We start from the raw sequence: 23,054 nt of genomic DNA on the forward strand, positions 1-23,054 counted from the left end.
AAGGAAGAAAATCCGGCAGAAAAATGACGCTCTGCACAGGAGTCATTAAAATCCGAGGGAAGTTCATTCTTCCCACTGTTCAGTCGCGTTCGTCCAACGTCCACGAGCGCGCAAATCCCCCACGTTTTTCTTTTAATCGGCGAGCCATTTGCTCCGGGGAATCTTCCTCAACTTTCTCTCGCATGATAAAAAAAAGCGGTGACCTTAGTCATATGTGTATCATATATATGTACTATACGGAAGAGAAAATTGCACAGAGTGCATCGAATCACGTCGGGATTGTTCGTTCTCGAGAGGAGGGATGAGGAGAGGATGTACCAGCTGGTTTCTGGGTGCTGTTGAGCCATGTTAACATGCGCTCGCGAATCCCGTGCTGACCACACACCCTCCCGACATTTCTGTGGAAGGACGAAACGCGTGGGTGGACGAATAAGCCGAGAATCGAGTTGTTACAACGGGCAAACTATATATGCCCGAAATAAAATGTAAAAAGATTGAAGAAGCGGGTTGAATGATCGGCACGGTCGGCAGAGAGTGAGATAAAAGGGAAAATTTTAAACTGGGATTTGGCACGAGACTCTGTTGCAGCAGAAATTCGACAGCTTCATTCGATGAAGTTTACCCGCGCGCGATAAAAAGAAAAACGAAATCGATTCGAGACGCGAGCTCTCCTCGAGTTCGCTCGATTAATAATAGATCAGTGAACCGACAGCGATCGGTGTGCGGACGGCGTGTGCGTGGGCTCTGGCGATCTTTCGTGCGAGCAGCCTCGGCCGAGAGGAATACTCGGTTGGGTCGCCGCTCGCCGTCCACTTCGCTGCTCGCACATCGAACGTCGAGGGAGACAATTTTTCTCAGCTTCTGGTGCAGGTGATAATGAAAACTCGAGTTCGATAAAAGATCCAACGCCGTCGGCCAGGTCTTCGCGAGTTTTTGTCGGGCGTCGTATGAATTAGAAAATCGGAGCGAAGGCTTTCGAAGCTAAGTTACGATGACTTATTCATTGGAAGTGCAAAAAATGTAGTTCGGGTGACCGAGCTTGTTACAATTGAGGAAAGTGGTCGTGAAAAGTGGTCCATTCCGAGGTAAACCTGGTTGAGAAATTCAGGCTTTGTTTTTCTGACGAGAGAAAATAGAAAGAAACGAATGCAGTAGCCGAATTTAAAGGGATTAATTAAAGCGGAGTTTCGCTGCGGAGACGGGAGGAGCGAGAAAAATGAGAGCCATCGGCGAATCGCTCAGAACTTGTTCGTTCCACTCCCGGTGCGCTGGGAAATTCCTTCTTTTTATCGCCCCCTTTTCTTTGCTCCAAGACACTTTTCTCGACGTTAGTTCACGTCTCCCAAAACGGTTTAACAAAAGTTGCCCATCAATCGACGACTGTTATAACGACGATTCGGTAGCCAAAGATAAGGGGGAAATAAGAAATGACGAATAAGGAGGGAGGCCACTGGAAATACCTTAGACGAAGAGAAACCCGATTTTTCATGCATACATCACAGTTTCGATGGACACTCATCCATCATCCAACGGACTCTACATTTCCTGAATTCACTCCTGGCATCTTCCATGTATTCCTTCATTTTACATTTCCGGATACATTCAACGAAATCCATTCGAGTCAGGATATTCGAGAAACGTCTGTGATCAATTTCAAGTTCTCTGGCTCGTTGAGTGTTTTTTTATGACTCGAAATTCTTCAAGCTCATTCAGCCTGTATTACAATATTATCTATTATGTAATAATGTATAAATATAATTATTACTATCAATTATTAAATTATTAATAATTAAAATAACAAATAATAATAATAATATATTGTCCAGTATCGCCAATATCGAATTATCATGTCGACAATTATGAATAAGAGGAAATATAAGATCAATCATCAATATTTCTGATCTATTTTTTTCTAGCAAAAATGAATAAATCGTGCAAATTACAATGACACGTGAATAGTAATGCTCGCTCGCTTTGAAGATTTCCAGGTAAGAAAGCGATTCAACGATATCAATTATACATTTCTATGAATAATATAAATGAAGGTGGTTTTTGGCAGGCAAAGTGTTTCGTATTAGGGCAAAATTGGTTAGCCAAGGGTTTAACGTGATTTCAGGCAATTCAAGGGAAAGTTTTCAGAGCGAAGGTGTAAACGTGGCGCTGCTAATGTGTATCGTTGGGCTCTCTCGAATGAGCATACAACTTATTAATCTTCGTTTGTGTATATTTACATCAACAGAGTACGAAGAGTGTCTTAAGTACGAATGGTTTTCGGTGTAGTTTAAACAAAGGAACAAAAAGTGTCATCGGATAATAAAATAATTGAAGACACGCGGGGGAGATTTCTGATGTTTTTTCATTCGAATTATCGTAAAATCGAGACTGAAAGAAGTGTTGAATCGAGATAATTCGAAGAAGTGAATTCTTACCATAGAAATTCAATGTAATCGGACGCATTGAAAATAAAAATGGAGCAATATCGAATCCTGGTAAGATCGCGCAAACGCGGCAATTGTTTATAAAACTGCTTTTTAACTTTGGTGCTTGAATGAGCTCGGTGCAGAGCTCGGATCTAATTGGATTCGCGGTTCGATAACCCTGTATCTACAACGATTTGTCGTGAATTGGTTGGGGTCAGGGTGGGATATGGAAGAGAGTAGAAAGAAACGTGGCAGGAATGTTCGTGCTCCGAAGGTGCGTGTGTGGCAAGAAAAGGAGGGAGAGAAAGGGTCGGGAGGGAGGGGAGAAACAGAAAGGGCAAAAGGGAAGCGGAAGCGACGGAACGTCGTGGCCGTGGAAATGAGGGCGGGGAAAATCCCAGTTCCGTGTACATGCCGAAAGGAAGATTGATGCAGATCGTTGCGCGATTAACCGAAGTCGATCGAAAGAGGGGGCGGCGGGAAAGGCGGCCGAGGAAAATAAAAAACGAGGACAAGTTTGAGCCAGAGATGGGTACAAACGAATCGATAAAGACGTAATGCACCGATCCGAATCCGAAAGAATAACGACGCCGGAGACTCATAAAGTTTAACACAGAAACAGCCCAAACGACGGATCACGGAAAGCGTAACAGGCCAACGGAAAAGCTCGAAAAAGGATCACGAAATAAGGCATCGGCTTAAGAGGCGAGCAGCAAAGACGAGGGGCTGAAAGGAAGAAAAATAAGAAAAAAAAAAAAAAACAAACGTTCGGAAAAGTTTCGAGTGAGAATTTGATCTCGGGCCGATTTACAAACGAGATGTCTGTGCGAGGGATTCGCGAGGCAGTGAAATTTAACAACGTGCACAATTCTTCAATGATATTTCGAGGTTTTCTGATGGGCCGGAAATTCGTTACGAGGAAATATTACAGTTCAGTCGATTGTTTTGCCGTTTGCAGATTTACGGCAATTGTTTTAAGCTTAACTCAGAGTGATGGAGGAACTTTATGGCGGTGAGCTTCAGAAATTTTATACTCCGCGTGGTAGATTATACTACTGTTTGGAAGAAAAAAGTACACTTTGTCCACTGCTCGGTTAGACACTGGCGAGTGCAATTTTCACGCTGAATTTCACGGCCCTCTTTGATCGACATTTTTTTCGTATAAGCGCATTTTTTCTCGAGACTTCTACGCTACAAAACAAATTTACCGAAACCGGGATGTGCTCGTACCACGATGATTGTAATTCGCTGTGCTGACGACGGCTCGTTACACGGGGAATTCGATACACGAGAAATTAGATTTTCGTTGAGTGCTCCGATTTCGATACCGCGTGGAAAAAACTGTTGAAAATATTCCTTCGGCGATGTTTCCACGAGTGTATATCCGACGATTGCGATCGTTCGGTTTACATACGAATGATAACACGAAAAACACCGAAAACATTAATCTCTTCAATTTTTCTGATAAACACATTTATCTGGGCACCAGATGATAAAATGTGATTGAATAAAAATAGAAATGTCAGGTCGAAAGATATTTTTTGTCGAGGACATAAAGATTTTTCTGAATGCCCTGAATTGATTACAAATCAATACTATTCATTGCTATTCACAAAAACGAGCAGTCCTCGCTGATTAGTGTACGTCTATAATTGAACTGTATGAATAAAGAGGGAGAGAATAATTAAAGAGCGTGGGTAAAGCTGCTCGGGATAACACAAACTGATGAATGGCCGTGGAAGTTGCGAGGGAAATGTGCAGCTATATTCGTTGATAAAGGGTGGGCAAGCGAGCCAGCTTCGTGAGAGGAGAAAAGCAAAAAATAATGAAGAAAACAAAGGGGCGGGGAAACGGCGGATGCGCAGAGTACAGATTCGAGAACACGAGAGCAAGGAAGATCGAGCTTTCGTGTCTTGTATCACAGATTCTCTAACTTCTCCGGGGGAGATGCTAAACGTAAGAGAGTTAAATGACAGCATCCCTGTTCCGTAGATTTTTTTTCTTCTTCACTCTGCTTTAGTATCGAGAGAAGAGAAAAATGAATGAATCGAAAATATTCTGAATCTTTTAACTCACGAAAGATTTCAATGTTTTTGTAGCACATTTACGTATACTGTTTGACATTTTTTAATTAATTTTTTTACTTCATTTACCAGCGGATATTCAGCATTGTCATTTGGACTAAAATCGTGGAATGCAAGATTCGAGTTTGCTATAACCGAAGCAATTGGCGAACGCGGCGAACTCGATATTGTTGTTTAAATTCTGCGCCAGTAAACGCCCGGCATAATGATTTTCAGAAAATGTTTATCACCTGCTGTTGTAATTATACATCGTGCTGAAATATTGCCCTCGTAAGCTTAAGAATGGAATAAATTGTGCTCGTAATTCAACCACTCATTCTATCCGTAATGTTTTCAAGAAAATGTTGGACAGCCACGATTTTTGTGAATATAGATTTTTGAATATTCATTTGTTCAGAACGCACGCAACCTTGGCCCAAAGGATTCAGCATCCTGGGAGTTGACTCGGGGCAAAAGAGATCGAGTATCTCAACGAGAGGCCACTAGAAATCAATTTTACAAAATGACTTATCAAAGGGATAATTTACTTTGAAAATTTCAGGGAAATTTCGAAGTGACATTCGCCCAGAAAGTTTGTTACAGTAATTGAAAATATTAATTACTCGGTTGATAGAAAACCATGAATTTTGGTCACAAGGAATAACGAGGACAGGTTTGAAAAATGTGTCGTCCAAGTTACACACTTTCATGATCCATGTACAAAGCTTCGTTCCCTGTTTCCATTTCCACTGGCCTATTTTCTCTTCCGTTTCATTTTTATGATATTTCGAGGTCGTTTTGGAGCTTTGTCGAATGGCTCGTGGGCCATTTTGTGAGGGGCTATGTGCAGAGATAAAAAGCTTCTTGGACACGTTGCTGAGACCGGAAATTGGATTAAATTTTCGAGTTGCGTTAATTTTCGTTTCTCTGCTCGCTCTATCCCCAAACTCAACATGCTTAAGCTCAATTTTCGAGTTTCAGTTCTACCGAAAGTGAGTCAACAAACTTATCGTCGGCTCAGAATTCACTCTTTTCCTCAACGTTTCCCACCATGCTTTGCCTTGGCTTGTAGAAAGGATCGAAAAAGTTTGGCGATGCGTGAATTCTCACCATTTTTGAAATAATTGATTTTCTTCCACCCAACCTGCGAGGTTAAAGCTCAATTTTTTTTTCCTCCAAGGCCACAAGCTGACACGTCTGCGGGCTCTAAATAAGGTTAGAGTGCCGACGTGCTGATCGAAGCGACGTCGAGGTCCGCAAGAACCACGGCGACAATGACGAGGCTCTTATTTCAAACGCATGCTCGGAGGAGTCTTTCGACTGGAAACTCTTATATACGCGTGAGTGATTGAACGCTCTCGAAGGATATTTTTCTACTCACAAGCGTGCGCACACATACATTACATCTGTATCAAAAATGGAGAGAGATTGTAGGGACAGCTCCATTATATGGTCGGACAAATTTATACATTGAGACGCAACGGCTGTGTCATTCTATCCCAGACAGGGAAAAAGTATCGAGATCCGACTAGAAATTTCCATTAATCTGAGATCGTATCAGAAGGGAAATAAAATTCTTTGCAAACCCGAAAATTTATTGTTCATTTGGGACTAAAAGTTTGTCATTTGCGCAGTGTTTCATCAACCGGATTAATTGAACTGGTTTTTAAATACACACATAAATTTGATCGTTTGTTTTTTAAGGCGTTACATGCGTCCAGAATTTTCAAAAAATCGATTTTCTACAGATTATTATTCTCTGCGGTTTTAGGCATATTTCTGTGAAAATCGATTGTAAATATTCCTGATCGAAAGTTATTGTGGGAAACGTGACTGCCCAACGAGAGGGCCTGATGGGCACTTGAAGCTTTAAATGCGTTTTTCTCAAAACTACTTTTTCTGGCACGGTTTGCGTGATAACTCATACAGTTTTTCATATTTTTTGATGCTTTCTTTTTTAAATATTCGTAATTGATTTCTCTGTGGTCTGTCGATTCGGATTTTTCATATTGTGATTAAAAAATGTTAAAAACATGATTAAAGTGTGGCATTGAGGACACAAAATGCACGCTTTTTTTTTAACTGCCGTAAATTTTTTAATTTTTCGAATTTTGAAAATCCGGCTCTCGACAGACTATAACTTGATTCTACAAGAATTTTTTTAGGTCTGGCAGATCGGTCAACATTGCAAGAAGAAATGGTGCAGATCTGAGATAAATTTTTTGACAAAGTTTAAATACTAATAAACAATGCGTGAAAATGATTTTTATTCATTTTTATTGCTATCTCTTCTAAAGACGGTTTTCTTTTGGCGTGTTTTAAGCACTGTTGGACCTACGTAAGGCGTTAAGTTCTTGTTCCTAATTTAAATATTATATATTTCATTTAGACAGAAAACTACGAGTACGATTTGAGAACCTAAAATACAGGCACATCCGGGCTGAAATTTATAGAAACAATGTAAATGCTAAAGTGATATAAAAGTATTTTTTTTTTCTGGTACAGAAAAATGTATTATAGACAAAAAATATGAGTCTGAATCCCCGACAGAATTGTGTGCTTTCCAGAGGATAAAAATGAAGACAAGTGACATTCGAATGTATCGGGTCTGCGGCATTCTGCAAAACAAATAGCACGTATCCAGTCTTGCAGAAAATAACAGAAATATCTCGCCAGTACCAGCTCTTTTGGACATTTGGTAGCAACTCTACCGACCTGTATAATTTAACCTGCGTACAAACCCTCGCTCATTCTTGTTTATCTAAAATTCCCATATTTTTTTATTCCTAGTTTTTTAACGAAGCCTGAGAAAAGAATGTTTAAAGTGAGCCTGCTGAGAATCGCTCTGATTCTCGATTCCCTTTTTGTTACCTCTCAAAAGAGCTACTCCCTTTTATTTCGTCTTTGAGCGTAGCAGCTGGAAAATTTTTATGAAGTTCGTCACAGAGCCGACGGCGGCTCGCGAAGGTTTCGCTTCGATCTGAAAACGGTGACGGTAAAATATGAAATTTTAATACGAGCTGTTTCGGTGTGCTCCCTGCTGAAAGTATTTTTGTTCCGGTCCCAGGATCGAGCTGCTCTTGACATCAACGAAACTCACAGCCTTTTTTCGTGTTGTGCACCTGAGAAGCGTTCATTTTTTACATGATTTATTGGCAAGTCTCGTTTATTCGAAAACTGTGTTCAACGCCTCCAGGGCTCGTGAGCCGGCAGCAACAGTGATGCGAGGAAAAAAGTGGTCGTAAAATAACGTACCGAAGACCTCAAAATCTTCAAGAGTCTACACCAGTAGCACGGTAAAAAGTGAAAAAAACGATTCATCGTCGACGAAAAGTCTCCGAATAAAACGCAGAGTTCGACTCACTCATTTTTCAATATAAAATTCATTGACACAAGAAATTCTATACCCAGAACTTCGATCCGATCATCCACATCGCAGCTTCGCTCTAGCTTCAACAATCCCAGAACGGTGTAGCGAACTCTCGATTGTGTGTTCAGGCAGCATCCCTCTGTAGTAAGGCGCGCGCGGTGTGTGCGCCAAACAAGGAAAGCCATGAGAGACGTGGCAAAATTGTTTTACTCCCGTCTCCATGCTTCTCAACCCCCTTTATTGCAGAGTTTTATTCCGTGTTGTTTCAAGCTGAAGGAAAGCACATGAGAAAGCCTGGGGAAATTCCCCAGGACATATTCGAAGCTGCTGCATCATCCGGAAGCCAGTGAGCCCTGTGTTTGTTTCAACGGAGCAAACTGTTGACCAAATTTGCAGGGAAATCACGACATCATCGAGATTCGTAGGGCTCAATCCTTCGCCAAATTCATGTGGATGGACAACAAAACTCATTTGACAAGATCGCTTGCACATCATGCCGAAGCAACATACTTTGATGGAACGCGCGCAACAGATAATTATGCACCGCGGTTTTCGAGCGCGTCCGAAAGCACGCGATTGGGAGTCCTGAAAAAGCTGAGTGCAGAATTCGTGGAATACTGAGAGTTTTGAAAATTAGTGGAATATTCCACAAGCAACGGAAGAGTACGATAAAAACACGTGGGTCCACACAGAAGAGGCGATTGGAGGCACAAGTTGAAGGGAAAAGCCAGCCGAAGGTGAAGGGAGCCAGGAGCAGGCAAAAAGCCGAGAGCGAATGCCTCTGGGCTAGCCAGATGAATGAAACGAAGAGATACGTATCGAGAGACAGAAGGAAAAGAGTCGCGTGGGTGTTGCGCAAGCACTATGGACTGCTCCCGAGTCCACAAAGCAACGGAGAAAGAGAGAACGGAGCGGAGCAAGAGATGAAAAGCTCTGAAGAGCACGTCGTGGAGCAGGAGAAGAAGAAGAGTGGAAGGACGTAGGTGCGAGGAGAAAAAAAGTAGAGCACCCCTTGTATTCTCCCTGAGCTGCATAGCGACCGGCTAAAAAGTTGAGATCATTTTTCTCTTCTCCTTTCGATCTCCTTTACCTCCCGGATGCATGTTATGTTTGATAGATCTACTGCACGAGCTTCGAGTCATCGACAGTATTTCTCGTGACCAATCGATCGTTAAATATTCCAGAGGGGAAGGCTTCTAGCTTTTTTCTACAAGCGACGAGCAGGCATGGGATGATAATGAATTCAAATTAGATGAATCCGGGACGAGGATGGAGACACGTAGCGATGGCATCTTCGACGCGATACTTCAAAAGCCTCTCCATCACGACGAGGAAGGAGCTCGTAAGACTCGAGACTGGCTCACACTACTTTTGACAAATACCTTGCACCTAAACACTGCAGAGATAAATGCGTCATTTTTTATTTTACAAAGTGCGGGACTAAAGCGATTTAGATCGAATATTCTAACTTGCCGTTATCCATCGTCCATTAATTTGCGGGTTTATGCGACGACTAAATTAACTATTCGGAGGACATGTTATGATTTGATCGGTTTGATGGCAGCGGTTGAAAAGCGATAATGTTTTGTTAGATATTCTGTTAGATTTCGAATGTTTCGCGTCTGCTCGCTTTCCACATTAATTTAAATAATTACCAGCGTTTCTTGTTCCTGCGATCAGCCATTGGGAAAACCATGTTCTTCGATCGTTCGATACATAAAACGTAATACATTGAAAAGGGAACTTATCAACACGAAATAATGACACGAAAAAGGACGTTCGGTTCATGGCCCTGTTAGCGGATGTGACAAAGTCAATGTCTCCGAGCTTTTCGGGCCGATATCCTTTGGAGATGGAATCCACGTAGAAGAATTGTAAGACCATGAGAAAAAAGTGAAGAAAAATAAGTTGTGTAAAGGAACGAAAGAAACTCTCGACGGGAGCGCTTTGTTTCATCACTTAGAACAATATAGAGACGGGGGTCTCCTATAAAGTTATAACTCTTTTGTCTCGCTTCTCTTCTTTCTGGCTTTTTCTTTGTTTCTTTCAATGAAAGAAACACAAATACACCTACGCACGCAGCCTCGCTTCAAAATTTCTATTGCACTCTCGACTCTCTTGTTCCTTTTTAAATGAGTTACCAGCTCTCATTTATATGGCCGGAAGCTGCTCTTTGATTAGCGAAAAACTAAAAATCGACAAGGTCGGACCGTTCAAAACTGAGAGTCTTCAGCTGAAATTGACTTTCTGGAAAAGTATGGAAAGCATTATCGCGAGATCGTCGATTGTCCTAAAAAACCGCTCCGATTTTTCCCGTGTCTCACTTCCAGGCCGAGTTCCAAGTTGCCGGAGCAAAGCCCATTTTCGTCGATGTCTCGAGACCTGATGTCCCATCCCGTGACATGCTGCTGCAATATCGATCTCGTAATCGTCTCCCCCATGCGAGGAACCCAGAAACGGTTGGTTCAACTCCCGAGCTTTTTTTGAATCACGAGACTTTCACCGATGGGATTCGACGAGAGACGTCGACCCAGGCTTCAACTGGTCTCCCGTTATGCAGACGTGACTCTCTTCGCCGTGAGTAGTACAAGCAGGAAATAGTCGGGCCGAAAGGTTGTGCACCCAGAAATAAATAAATATAAGCGAGAGAGTACGTCAGTATCGAGGAAAGGGCGGAGGTCGAAAGAGTTAGGATGAGAAACGAGCAAAAAACAATGATGAAAAGGTGAAAAAACAAAAACAAAAAAAACAGCTGAAAAAAGCGGGAGACAGATTAAGGAAAAAGGGGATGATGAACAGAAACAGCTGTTGGTAAAATCGCACGTGGGAAATAGGAAATTGCACGTAGTACAGACCCTCTCACTGAATAGGGATAAAGGGAAGGTTGAAGAAAAAAGAGAAAGATGAGGAGGAGGAGGAGGGAAGGGAATTGCAATAGAAAGCACCGCGTACACAAGAGACATTTTATTGGTACGTGTGTATACACTTATAGAACTTTATGTTGCACGGAGGTGGAAAGTGAATTTCGTCCTCGATAGAAATTGGATTTTTGGAATACCACAATTTTCTTGTTTTCAGAGAAATCATTTGTAATCTCAATTGACGCAAGATTCTTCCCCAATTTTATTTTCCATGCTCAATAGTATCCGTAGGTCGAGCGAAACGAACGAATCGCATTAGAACAATCGTCAGAATTCGCAAACTCGTTGCTTCTCATTGATGTGATTTGTGTGTATTATTGTGAATAAACAACAAAACAACTGTGAAATCCCCGTTGAGCTTCCTCGCCATCTTAACGATACTCTCAATTTATTCTGTTTATGTAAAAAAAAAGGAGAAAGAGTATCGACGCTTCAATAAAATCAACACACTCTTTACGTGCGGGAGTGTGTTTCGATAAAACGAAAGAAAGCAATACAGTGAACAAAAATTTTTTTTTAAATATATACAACGAGATACGACACTGTCAAAAGGGTCGTAAGAAAAGAGGCTACGAAGAGAGCACAGGCGAGTGGGGTGAAACGTAGACAGCTTTTCACCTTTAAGGATATTTGGCACAGGCTTACAACGTTGCCATGTCAAACCATGCTAAAAACATAAAAAATTTCAAAATAATCAGAATTTAATAATATTTGGTGAACATATTTTTTAGTGCCAAATTTGACAATACAATTTTTTTAAGATTTTTCTTCTGTACAGTTATCGAGTAATTGATCACTAAAGTTCACGCGTATAAGCATAACGTTTCCATATACATAGGTATACATTCCGGGCATAAGAAATCTGCTTTAATGCGTAATTACTCGATAACTTAGCAGAAGAAAATTTTGAAAAAAATTGTGTTTTCGCACTTGATGTTGAAGAACATTATCACCAAATTTGATCAATTTCTTAATATTTTGACTTCTGTACCATGCATCGTTAACTAGTCCCATTAACATTCAAAAAGCACTTTCCATCCTTTTTCTTCAACTCAAACCAAGATTTTCCTCCCTATTTTCCTTCTCCTTCTTCCCCCCCCCCCTAGCCGCAGTGTCTGTCTTTCTCACTCTTTAACTACCTTCATCAATTTATATGTATATACAGCCCCTCCGCTCTCCATACATTTATCGATCAGCTATTCACTTCCTTTATGTAAGCCCATCGCTAGATATCCACCCTCGAGACGTCCTTTATTTGAATCTGAAGATCTGTATAATAACAAAGACGAAACCACTAAACACATACAATCTCACACGAATCAAGTCCTGAGGGCTCTGCTCTGTCCCAAATTCTTCGAAGGAAGTTTCGTTAGCTCGAATCCCCATAATCTCTTAGAGCCAGATTCCCTACACTTCGCCCACTAAATTCTAACTTACGCGTCAATAGTTGTCAGTCTCAATAATTCAAGATTTTTTAAAGCGAAAGCAGGACTGCTCTTGATTCCTACAGAAATTGAGGAACCCAATTGCCTCACACGAACGAAGGGAAATCTGTGGTGTGTACGTTGTGAAATAACTGTTCGATATTCTCCCTGCTTCGAAGTCAGTGATACCGATGGTACGCAAACTTTTAAGTCTGAAGGCAGCATCTTAACAATTATTTTTCTTTGATATGTCGCTCATAAAAGGGAGCCTCCCCTTCTTAGAACTCCAACTTTAATCGATTGGCATTCATTGATCGATACGCCGCCAACGATCTGTAACAAAACAATAAGACTCTCGAGTCTCCTGTTTATACAATTATGCCGCACAAAGGGGCACTTTAGGGACCACTCTCGAATCATAAATAAATCCAAATATACGATTCAAGGTACAATGAGGAAAAAATAAGAGTGCTGTCCATCCCGGCTGATTCTATTGAAGGTCAAAGAGGCTTTAAGGATTTCATAAACTTCTGATATTTTTAGGTTGACTGCGAAAAACGTTTTTCCGATGGAGTTATTCACAAGAACTCTTGCGTCATGTTCATCATCTTTTTATATACTCAGTTTTAAGGTAATTGAAATATGGAAATATTTCACTGCAGAGTTATTTTAGTACGTGGATAGAGAAAGAGTTTTTTGAAAAGTAAAAGCAATCAACATCGGGCTCGTTACATTGCCAGCTGTGGGCAAGCGTTATTACTTTAAAGTTTTGCTCCCACCAAATTTTCATTACTTCTCTATGCAAGGTACACGAGAAAGTAGGAAAATTGGAGATTTATGAAGATGAATTCTCAGGTATCGCAAGCCAGGGAGCTCATTTATTCTGATGCGAGAAAGCTAATCGACTTTTGATGCTCGTCGTTGCTTCAGTCACTTCAGAGATAATTCACTATTTCTGTTGCCTCTTTTTTCCTTCCCGTCTTTCTGCCCTTCAGTTTTTCTCTCTTTCTCTTCTTCTTCTTCTTTTTCTTCTTTTCGATTGCTCTGCAAGCCTGTGCACACTCGAAACTCTGCGTACACCAGGCTTGACCCTATAGCTCCATTTTTTCTCCGCGGTAGCAGTGAAGCTCAGCATTTATAGGGTACCAAGATGATCAAATTTCCATGAGAAAAGTGTCTCAAAACTTTTGACATTTTTTTTTATCCACCTGGAAAGCTGCTAGTCCTTTTCGTCGAACGAATTTCTCATTCGAGAGCTGAGCGATTGCGTCCCAAAACCGAGAGTGCGCTCGATCCAGCTCCAATCGACAGCTGATCAACGACACTTGGAAGGCAAAAAATTTTGAAATTCTCATTTCGACGAGGGGCATGCAAGAAACACTGACGACAATAATAGTAAACTGGCAGTTCGTCTTCACCATTTTTATACAAGGGAAATACGATTTCGACCCACTTTTCTCAAAACCCTTTTTTTCGGTTCTCTCCCACTTCCCTCCTCCTGCTCCTCCTCCTCAATGTCATTCTCGACGAACGTTAGACATTAGAGGACCCTCTAGTCGACGGATAGGCGTGGCTGGCCAGACCCAATGTCATCGTACGATATTGGAAGGGGCATGAAATCGATGTACTCGGAAACTCGTATGTTTTCGACTCTGCTGAGCAGGCACTTCCGGAGCGAAAGAGAGCAAGATTCTTGTTGAAATTCATACGGAGAATCGCTTTTTTATATTTGAGACTTTTTACATGACAATGGCACAATAATCTACTGAATCAAGAAAAGTTTTATCAAGGCTTTTCCAATGTTACATTTCGCCTTCCACAACTTGAGTAGTCGGCTTATTCAAACGTCATTATGACATTATTCGAGTATTGCTTCATCGACCATAAAAAGCTCCGTATTTATGCATGTTTGAGGAAAAATAAACTGGTTGACGAGGTCGCGTTAACAACAGCGGTAATACTCCATTAAGCAAAAGTAAACGACCAGTAATTAAGCAAATAATTGAATCAAAATTCATCCAATTTCCGAGTTAAAAGTCCTCGAACCACGATGGATGAGGTGCAACTAACGAATCCATCAATCTCCAATGCAACGTCGAACATAAATATGCCCTTCGTCTTCAAACTTCGCTAAACTTTCAGGATACCCTGTATCAAGATAAACCAGCATTCTTTTACTATTTCACCGAGCTTAAACGATTTTGCTCTGCAATCCCCGGATGCGATTCGCAGTTAACCTCGGCCGCCCCTTTCGCTCTGTTCACTCAGGGCTGACTCTGGGTTACTCTCGCATTTCTCTCTCTTCTGTACACGTCGTGTACAGCTCCTCTATCCCATTGAACCTCATCATTTTTTCCTGACTCTCTCGTAATCTCTCTTTTTCTATTTCTCCCGTTTCCAACTCTTCTTGAAATTTCAAGAGGTCGTTTATAACTCTGTCGAGCATTCTACTTATCTATAGACATAGTGTGGATACGAAAAAACCTGGCATACAACCCGGTTGAATCTCCGTATCGAGAGGAGTGCGGAGACGGTGAATTATTGCTTCCGAATCTCTATTTCTACGCTTGTTTTTCAATGGCTGGCAGTGCTTGCGTATCAATATTTTGTTTAGACATTTTTCGAGGGACAGACAAAATCCAAGGTCATATGCCAGGAATATAAAACGTCGCTTGCCGCACCGCCCGCCAATTGGGATTTCGAAAAGCTTATCAAAAACGACAAATCGTTTGCTTCGCTCTAAGCTTTTCCGGGGTGACTCAGGCTCTATTTTTTCCTTGGAATAATATTTTATTTCAAAATATTTTATTCCTCGTTCCACGAAAGTGGGACGATGTCCTTTCGTACCCGTTTGATTGTACTTTTGTTCTCGTAATCGAACGAATTTCAGGAACTTAATCCGGTTTGAATAACGAAATGATGAATCGTTGAATGGTGCTTTCTGGATGGTATTTGACCAGCGGAAAACTGACACAATGCTTGTATCGATAACGCTATCAACATTGACAAATATAACTTGATGTATTTGCTCGTGTATGCCAACCATTTGAGGTTGAGGACTTGAGTTCGAAAATACGATTTGTTAGACCGGCTTGTATATGCGACGTCCTGAAACTTCGGGCAGTGTCCTGCGAGATATAATTATCTAGTTTCAGTCTCTGAGGGGCCCTACGGCACCGTCGGCTCGTCCTTTCTCAACAGTCTTTCACAAACACGTACTGAAGTAAAACTCACTCCAATCGTGATAGTGGTTCGAGCACAAATAACATCTCTAACATGTTTCATCGTATTCTTGATCGATGCATTCGTGGATATTTCCAAGGGAAAAAGGAACGAGCTCGATGGTAAATTATTCATGAAAAATGTTTTTTTCAAACTCGTTGATGATCTTTGCTCCGAAATTTTTCAACGTTCACTCACGAACAACAAAAATCAACGTGAGCGTACGACGTAAATGTGAAGATTGATTTTAGCCTGTCCACAGACACAAATATTTCAAGGCCATTTTATTAAATCGAGGGAAAACATTCTCGAGATAAATCAAAGTGTACATTTTATTATTCATCGAATGACGTCGAAATTCAATGTTGGAGAATTCATTTCAACACGATTACGTGACTATTTTCTGGGTGCTGAAAAAAATATAAGATTCTGACGGACTTTCCATTTTTTCATTCGGTCCCCGATTCTATTGTTTCTATACACGAGATATTTTCCACCGAATCAGTCCCTTCAGTGGCTTGCATTTTAGAATGCACTCAAGTTTTTTCAATAATAATCCACTTATTGGAAGAAGCTTTTTTGATTTTTTTGACGACTGCTTTGCGATGCCAGATCTCCGATAGAAAATTCTAATTCCTGCAATGCAAAGGCCCTTGCAGAGGTCGACGACGTGGCTCGGAATATGCCCCCCCGTTATGTAAAAGTGAAGAAAACTGCAGCAAGCGTTTTTGAAGCGTGGAAGCAGCCTAGTGCAGCCTGGTCGTGAATTTCGATTGGTTATACTGGTTTCGAAGGATCCCGCAATCGGATTGACTCAGTGCTGTGCATTACTGCACCTCTATCCCCAATAATCTGAATTTCCGCTCATGTCCCATATCGAGCTTCGCAAAATCGAGGCACAAGCGGAGTTATAAAAGTAGAGGAGGTAGAACGAATGATAATAATTTTAAATGGAAGAATAAAAATGGTGAGAGTTGAAAAATGTGTTAATCCAAAAGCAGGAATACGAAGAGAACTGCTTGAGAGAGACGTGAAAAAAAACACAAAAATTCACGATGAGAGATAAGCTTGTTGCCGAAAATTAATTGCTCACTTTTTTCGATAATCTCAGTTCCGAGAATAGTTGAAACTCTATATCGATCAAAACGTCGTTCGATCTATTTGTTTCAGAGAAAGCAGAAAGCTCGTGATCGTGGCAACCGACTGTTTTATGCAAACATCCAATTCGAAGAAATCTCGAGAAATCGAGTCGAGCAAAACGATATCGACAAAATGTCAAAGATGGCTTTTGTTTTTTCCGAATTAATTTAGCCCCACAATGGTCGTGTTTCAAGAACCAATCGAAATCGCGGAAAAGCGATGACAATGAACAGCTAATTCACGCGTTACAGCCTTACTTTATAAAAAGGGATTAGTAAAAATCATTTTTTACAAATTCAAAAAGAATTCCATCCAACCAATGTTAAAGTTTATTCTGCAAAAGGTCAAGGAATCGCCTCGTAGTATTTTCACAACTCATCATTTAACCCTCTCGGAGCGTATGTTGCTTCTACGGACCACGCACTTCCAGGCCCCATAAAACTGCATCGGTCAGTATGGTCGAGGTTCTAACTGCCTAGTTTCATCAAGCAAAGTTAGATTGCACCATAGATACTCCTAAACCAAGAGATAAACTGCTTGAACCCATCGAAATATCAATATGAAGTCGGCGTTTCTTGTTGTGTTGGCACTGTGTGAAAACGTGCTTTAATTATCGCAAAAGAAGCGTGAGTACGCATTTGTTTTTCATACTCCAAACGTTATATCTTTTCAAAGGGAAGCTCATATCACGGAGAGAAAATTTCACTAAAAACCACTATGGTATCATAGAAGTAGGCTTTTATATCGGTAATATTTATTAATTCTTACGAACATACATAGTAATTTTTTGTGAAGCGACTCGATGAAAATTGATGAGTGATGTCAAAATAAATGCATCGGTACACATGCATACCGGTATATTATCGTACAATAGCGAATGAAATTCTGTTATTTGCCATAGTAAATTTCTAAACACTTTGGCGTATGATCGATGCTTGTGTTCGAGCTCCTCAAATTTGATTATGTTCAACTATAAATTTCAATTGTGAAAACAGTACTGAGTATAGCAAAACGGCATAATAATTCTACTTGACGGTTCATCATCGAGTCAACATAAATTTTACAACGTTTCCTTGGTGAACTGTGTTAGGAAAAAATAGCACAGTTTAAACCTTTGTCGCAGCAAAATACGCAATTTAAACATTTTCATTCGGAATTGATTTGGAAATGACAATATTTTTGGTAAAAACCTTCAAAATGGGCGATATGGAACCCCAATACGATGGCAGCATAGTAATTCTTACTATTTTTTTCTCTCCGTGTATGATGTATTTAAGGTGTTAGATGCTACATTCGTTCGTAAATTTTCCTGATTTTATTCCCCGAATACCTGGCGCTACTGAAATGTCACAATGGATTCGTAAACTAGAAAGTATTTTGAGATACATTATATAAAGCGAATAATTTTCCTTCAACGTGAAATAGACTTCGATCTGAGAGGGTTAAAGTCATGGCAGGTATTCAATGAAACCGTAGACAAGGATTTCTCGGTGGAGATAAAGAGTTTGTTAACCTGAGGAAAAATGAAACCGAAGCTGTTGAAAACATTTTTAAACCATCGATCAACAGCCCCAATTAAAGCACGTAAATGTTTGATTGTAGTAGCATGATAGCAATTTGGAGCGAGGGTAAATATTTTGAAACTTCAGTTTATTTCCCTTCAGGCGGTACATCCACCGTGTATGTTTGTCGATTTTAGAGTCGATCGATTGAACGATATAGTCGAGATCGTCGACACCGTTGATGGCCACTGCTGCAGTCACAACGTTGCCGATTGTCCGCTCGCGTGCTTAGCCTCTTGGTTATGAATGGCATAACAAATTTATCGTTAGCATGATTACGATATCGAATCTGCCGCATTCTTTTGTAGCGTTAAAAGCAACAATTGCGAGGAGAAAGTTATTTTATGTACGAACACAAAACGGGGTTCAACTTGAACTCGACGAGCAGAATAATCATCAAATACCTAAATAACCTTAATTTAAAAACTTTCAATAACATTGGAAACACGGTAAAAAGAGATGAAAAATGAAAATAATGGAACGAGATAAAAAAATGTTAATCGAAAATTCGAACGAAAAAGCTGAACGAAAGCTTTGACCAAATTTGTTTTCAACCCAATATTTAGTTCGTTCACAATAATTCAATATCATCATTATTCTCGTCCAGAAAAATAATATTCTCAGTACAGTAAAAGTCTTCTTTTTAGCGAAGTTTTTAGTATACGTACTTTTATTTCATTCAAGTTATTATAACGAAACTTTTGTGACGATCTTATAACTTTTGGGGTGAGTTTTGTGTTACAAAGGGAAGGTTTCACTGCAGCAGCTATTTGGGATATACATATGGGCATTGATTTATTGAATTGCACGGCCTAAATCAGTTCACCATTGTGGGTTATATCTTCGTGTAACAAAGAGATGGTAAAGCTCATATGAAAGCTCCTTATTCGCTATATCTATAGGGTACTTATCGCGATATAACGTGATAAGAATACATTGTATATGAAAGGAGAGCTATCGAAGTAGCCTGGTGTATCGATTTCTCGTCCTCAACTTGCCCTTATTTTCAGAGGGCAATTTTACAACTGCATTATCGATCAAACTCTGAGGTCTTTGCTTTTGTATTCACTCGCCAGATTTTTCTCTTCCTCTTTGCCTCTGTTCTTTCAATTAATTCTATAGACTAAGAAATCTCGGGGATATTCACAAATTTTAGTCCAGCTTTAGTGCTACGAATACGGCGATCAATAATCGTTTCATTTGGACTCGCACATTCGCGCAGCCTTGTCATTCTCAACCTGTCTCCAGTCTCTATCTCTACCTGCTGATATGTTTTGAAGTGAATCAAATACTTAACAAAAAAAAAGATAATCTCAATCGAGTCCAACGAGAAAATCGCACCCCCGCGATCGTCTCGAATCAACAACGAATGAGGCTTTATTCGACGTTCGAAAAAACCTATTTTTTTAACGAGCACGTGCTCGTTCGTCCAATTTTCATTCACACGAATAAAAGAAGTTACGTTGCAATAAAAAATAAATAAAAAAAAAAAAAAAAACATTTTACCTAACAATACCTAACGGGGAAGACCGAAACAAACTTTCAGGAGACACGGTAAGATCTTACGTTCAATATATCCAATCGCCCTTTCACTACGAAGCTAGGATTCTTGGGCCACACATCCTATGACCTCTTGACATGCGATATCTACACTCGAGGAACAATAATGCTTCATAAAATCTAGGTCTTTAGAAATAATAGGACACTGAATTTATTCAAATTAGTCAACAATTTCAACAATATAAAGTTCAAGGTATCACTGAAAGCGATATTTCGAAAAAGTTACACGAACTGACAGTATCTCCGATTTAATAACTTATCATTGATCGAAGGGCGTCCTCATAAGACTCACCGAAATTTATGCGTATGGTGAATGAATGTGGAAGTGTTCAAGTTGATGGTCCAGGTAATGGAAGATGAACTGACTGGAGCGAGGACGTCGGAACCGTCGCAAGTAGGTCCCAATGTTCTGGGAGCAATTATTATTACTTCAGGAAGCAACGGTGCTTTGGTAAAAGTATAAAAGCATCATTTATGGTGAAGACTCTAGACTCGCTTCCACCAAGTCGTGATCTTTCGTTCACTGATCATCAGAAAGGGAGGAAACACCGATTCACACTCGACAGTTTTAGCTTCTATAAAAATATGTAAAAGCTCATTTCGCGTCATCTAATAAGCACACAACTTCAAACTGTGTCGTTAGAAAATAAGGAGCCTTGTCGTTATCTCTTGTATACGTGCGTGTCGTCTCCTCATTTTTCTATTGATAGAAATATTCCCACTCGCCTACACCGACGTTCACCCACCCACGGATGCACATCCATGTTTGTATACCTATTATGAGCGATCAACGGAAGCTGGAAAATCTCTCGAAAGCTTCTAATGCCACGAGGAAGCACTGACCCGTGCAAAACAGTTATAGGAAAAATGGGACAAAGAAAACGACTGAAAACGAAAAAAGACAGAGAAAAAAGACGAAGAAAGGGGGAGAAAGCGATCGAATCAGGACAGAAAAATTTCTGCAGGAGTCTACGCAGATCAGAGAGGACATAAGCGGATTTCCGTATTTTCCATCATGCCCCTTTTGCCCGCTTTCACGAACACTCGCGGCGATCCACAAAGCTTCGTGGAAATTCCTTTTACGCTTATTTCATTTTTTCCTTCATTTTTGTAAGCGGACGAAAGGGCGCATATTCCTCGTCTCTCTTCTTCGTTGTGTTCGCCATGCCCTTTTTTTCTGCGAACCACCATGAACGTACGGGGCTTCCCAGCATAAACGGACGAGTTCCATAACCCTGGGAAAACATCCATCTTCACCAGGGACAAACTTCTAATCGGTTTTCACCACCAGATTAAACCTTCTGGGCTTGAGTATCGGAGAAAAAATTCAATCAAAAACTGAAGCCTCATTTGCTGAAAAAAGTGAACGATGGAATATCAACCCTTCCTTGCAATCCTTTCGGCACACTAAACCATGAAGGACAACTCATATGACGAAGTTGAAAATAATTCTACTTGGCCTCGAGTGTCTCGAATTCAAACACTATCAACTCTCTTTCATCCTGAATGCCAAGAAGGGAAAACGACGTAGGGTCAGGACGTTCAAAACTCCGGAAAATATGAAATGCGATCCTCTTTATGCGAGCTTATCATCATTCCACATTTGTAGATAGAATAATGTGATCTCGCATTGCAGATAAATCTCATTCCAACGAAAAAAAGCGCTTGCCAGTTCAACGAAATATTGCAGAAAGTTCATTATCTAAAGTGGACTGCGTTATCCTCGAAAATTCGTAGAATCACGGTGCTTCTTGTGAAAGTGGCTTGTAGAGATTCGTTTATAAATGCCCGTCTCAAATCCCCATTGCGACTCTCATCGAATATCAAATCGAATAAATTTTGTTTGATTCGACTAAAATTTGATCATTCCAAGAGTGAAATTCACTCCCTTCGAAGAAAAACAAGCTTTTTCATGAAATCTCCATTAAATTAAAAAAAAAAACGCACTAGACACTCGAAACCGACGAAAAAAGCCGACCCTATCGCCCCGTTTCCTTCGGTTTTAACATAAAAACATTTCCACGCCCCCACTCAGGATAAAGGAACGAGAGGGGGAGAAATTGAATGGAGGGGAGGAAATCACGAGTGGCAAGAGTAGAAGTGGAGATATCGAAGTAGAAAATTAATTGCTTATGAAATGGCCTACTTGGGTGGGGCTCGCGTTTCGGCCTTGCAGTCGCGTGCTAAGCACCCTTGATTTGGCCAACACCTTGTGGTACGACGTCGAAGCAGATTCGACCTACCACACTACTTATCTCCAATAGCCGAGCGACCGCCATCTTTAAGTCAACTATATTCTACGTATTTCATCGCTATGATAGGCTGATGCAATAAAAATATTCAATTTTCTTCTGACACGTTCACGTGCTATTGTTGATCATTGATAAAGCAGAATCCTCGTTAGTATATGTGAGTTCAATCCCCAAATATTTGAAGGACACTGTGTTGAGTCTTAAGTTTTTCGTATTTATTTAATTTATTTCTAATTTTGAAATGTTTTAAGATTTTATCATCGTTACATTGTGAATCTCATTCGATGAATGTGCAGTGGAAATTTCCTGTTTTCTTTCGTATTACTTTTTTTAAATCACTTTCTTTCGGAGATATTCCATTTTGTTTGTGTTTTCCCTGTATCATTTGCACTTGAACGTTTATTAAGGTAGATCATGCCCGAAGGATCGTATTTTATGGGTGTCTAAATTGGATCGATTTTAACTCCCTAATTAAGGATATTATCGCTTTAAATTAATGTCAGAGTTATCAATTCGATATTGTGAAAAAAAATGTTTAACTTATATTTTGGTGAATGAAAATGCAAGCCATTAATTCATCGGGGATCCATCACTGACTGAACCCGAAATTTTATTCTTCCCTAACTAAAATACTATAGTTTTTTTAATATTAGAGAGCGCAAAGGGAAATGAATCAAGAAAAAAGTATTAATGAAACTGTGACAGGAATGGGGCAAGCCAAGAAGAAAGTTACCAATTTCCTTCAATCTTTAACGTAACATATCTTTATTACTAGTACGACAATCGTCTCGATTTTTTTCCCAGACCTTCGTTGTACACTTCATTGTTATTGTGTACGTTTTTCATAAAATTTGTAAGAAGCGTTCATTCGTAATATGGAAAGATAAACGATTTTTTATGTCTAGTCCCTATAATCATGTGTATTTTTCTTCATATTTAAACACGTTTATCTAAATAACCAATAAGACGAACCCTTTAAAATTTGATATGCATGTCAGTCGACAACCCATTTAAACTCTGTGTAAATTTCAAGATTTTCTTAAGAAAATCATTTCGTGCATGAACTACCTCAATTCATTCAGAGAGAATAAAATATATTTCGATACAATATCATTTCCAT

General features: G+C 40.1%; 1 protein-coding gene across 2 annotated transcripts in view; it reads right to left on the bottom strand.

The window, feature by feature from the left end:
- Oamb (Octopamine receptor in mushroom bodies) overlaps positions 1-23,054 on the bottom strand; it is a 99,194-nt gene that overhangs the window by 38,548 nt on the left and 37,592 nt on the right. The gene's annotated exons all lie outside the window — the stretch shown is intronic.

Source organism: Venturia canescens, chromosome 4 (genome assembly GCF_019457755.1).
Source record: "Venturia canescens isolate UGA chromosome 4, ASM1945775v1, whole genome shotgun sequence".
Classification (NCBI taxonomy): Eukaryota; Metazoa; Arthropoda; class Insecta; order Hymenoptera; family Ichneumonidae; genus Venturia; species Venturia canescens.